This window comes from Phalaenopsis equestris, unplaced genomic scaffold (assembly GCF_001263595.1).
Source record: "Phalaenopsis equestris unplaced genomic scaffold, ASM126359v1 Scaffold001046, whole genome shotgun sequence".
NCBI lineage: Eukaryota > Viridiplantae > Streptophyta > Magnoliopsida > Asparagales > Orchidaceae > Phalaenopsis > Phalaenopsis equestris.
This window is the reverse complement of record NW_018165485.1, coordinates 58,453-61,407: the sequence shown is the minus strand read 5'-3', so window position 1 is coordinate 61,407 and position 2,955 is coordinate 58,453.

The window sequence follows — 2,955 nt, the reverse complement described above, 5'->3', positions numbered from 1 at the left end:
GACAACCACCTATATGAAGGTATGCTGGGTCAGTCAGGTTGGAAAAGTACGGGGACTCCTCCTCGGGACATGCAAATATGAATGTAGTTATCTAGAGCGGTCCTAAGTATTGTGGATGCCCTATTAATATATGCAAGAAAGTAGATGTTGCAATTTTTAAATCCTGAATATTTTAATCCTAAATTTTAATTATCTTTAATATTTTATTTAGGATTTTTAAGTAAAAAAATTACAATTTTAAAGTCCTTAATGAGCTTAGTTTATATCGTGAAATCCCAGATAAATCACAGAAAAAAACAACAAGGAAAACACATGCAAGTGCAGACATGTAACATGATGGCAAGTGCAGACATGCAACATGATGCAAAAAGAAAGAACAAAAAAATAAGTCAAATTAAAATAATAAACAGACCGGTGTCGCTGGGACGCCAACATATCCCGCGTCAACTAACAAACCGGTGTCGCTGGGTCGGCAACATATCCCGCGTTAACTTCTTGTAACCTGTGTTTGTTTGTAAACTTCTTGTAACCCGTGTTTGTTTGTATCTTATTTCTGCTACAGGACTTTCATAGACTCTAATAGTACATAAAGAAAAGAAAAACACTCAATCCTGCATGAAAACAAGTGTCAGCGGGAAAACTCACATGCAATCAACGTATCATGAGTCATGTCTTAAAAGTGGGGGAGCTAATTGCACCTGCAAGAAAAATGGTCAGAAATCATTATTTGCTCCCCCCCCCAGAGCGGTACATGTGTGTGCATATTAATGGGCATGGCTCCCTGCAGAATCACACCCTAACATACTATCATACATATGCATCATGCAAGCACATCGAAAAAGGCGAGAAAATGACACATTGCTAGCATAAGACAATACATCACACAACAATAGCTAGAGGTGGCAAAAAAATACTACCTAACATCATAAACCCTAGCCTAGCATGTCATCTAACGACAATTGCATCAACCTAGTATCTAAATGTGGGGTAAATCTGAGTCTGGTATGAATTTGACGGGGTCGCTTTACTGGCCCCATCCTAAGGATCTAAAGAAACTAAAGGGTGTCACGAAAGAAGATGACACCAGTTAGATCCATTGGATTCTTAGCACGGTCACACTCGTGTCAGTCTCGATGACTTAAGTCGCATTGCTCATCGGGATTGACCCGGCAATCAATGTTCGTTAAGACATCGCAACCAACATGGGAGTCACTCTCCTAACGGGTCTTACTCGCTATCTATGCAAATATGCAAATGCATATGATTAATAAAAAAAATAAAAGTGATGATTATATCATGGGGCAGGGATTCAAACAAAGGTGGGCATGCCGTAGTGGTAGTGGCCCTAAGAAGATGAGCATGCCGTGGTGGCAGCGGCCCCAGGAGGTATGCCATTCAGACATATGATCATATAAAGAGTAGGCATGCCGTGACAATAGAGATCCCGGGAAGATGGGGATGTCGTGGTTGCAGTGGCCTCAGGAGGTATGCTGATAAGGAAATAACTTAACGAAATGTGCATGTCATGGCAGCAGGGGCCTCAGAAGGTACGTCGATAGGGAAGTAACCTATAAAGAATAGGCATGTTGTGACGGCAAGGGCCCGAAAAAGATGGACATGTCGTGGTGGCAGCGGCCCCAGGAGGTATGTCAATAAGGCAATAACCTAATGGAATGAGCATGCCATGGCAGCAGGGGCCCCAGAAGGTACGCCAATAGTGGAGTAACCTATAAACAGTAGGCATGACGTGATAGTAGAGGCCCCAAAAAGATGGGTATGTCGTGGTGGCAGCGACCCCAGGGAATGTGCAACTCGGGCATATGATCATAATCATGCAAACATACAGATGCAAGGCGGGATGCAATAAAGTATTCATGCATATGCGCTACAACATGAAAAAATGCAAACACACATGCAAGACAATATGGTCGTGTAAGCAGTTGGTCGACTGGGTCGAGGGATCCGGTTGAACCAAAGTGTCATGCCAATCGACTCAGGGAAGCCTATTGAAATGAAATGGGATACATGTCGGGCCGGGGCGGCTAGACGAAGTGAAGTGAAGTGCTCGACAGGCCGGGACGGCCGGACGAAGTGAAGTGAACCTGTCGGGCCGGGGCAGCTAGACGAAGTGAAGTGAAGTGCTCGCCAGGCCAGGACGGTCGGACAAAGTGAAGTGAAATGCTCATCGGCTGGACGAAGCAAATTGAAATGCTCGTCGGGCTTTAATGGCTAGATGAAGCGAAGTGAAATGTTTGTCGGACCGGGGCGACTGGACGAGATGAAGTAACGTGCTATGTGACCAAAGGAAAATATGTTCATATTTTCATACCTATTTTATACTGTTTTTGATGATATTGCACTTTAAAGAAATGCACTTTAAAGAAATGTATTTTTGATGTTTTGTTGCAGGAATGATGAATTAATGTCATTGGAGAAAAAAGATGCAAAAAAGAGCGAATGTGGAGCGAAAAGGACCAAAATGTGAAGAATTGAACTAGGACGCCAACGGCGAGCCCAACTGCGCCGACGGCGAGATTTTCCCGAGACTGAGACTCCAGATTTAAGAATTTAGAAGGCCCGCCAAAGGGGCCCTCGAGGCTGCTGACGGCGAGCTCGGTGGTTATGTCCAACTAGTCATTGGATGAGGATGAATTTTGGAGGGGTGCTTAGGCAACTCTTGAGAAAGCTCATCCACAACTTTAAAAGAAGATTTTGGCCGAAAAATAGAAAGGTTCTGGATGTTAGAAAGGTCCTGAAGTTTGGAGACTTTCATTAGTGTTTGGTAGAGAGTCTAAATAATGAGGAATTCTCGAGAGATTGTTAGAGTGGATGGAAAGTGAGAGATTTCTATCTCCTTGCCGCTTCGAAGAGGAATTCTGTGTGCTGTAAAGAAAAGAAGAGATTCAGAGGAACTTCGAGGAGTTTTCTTGGAGAGAAATTAGAGATAAGTTTATT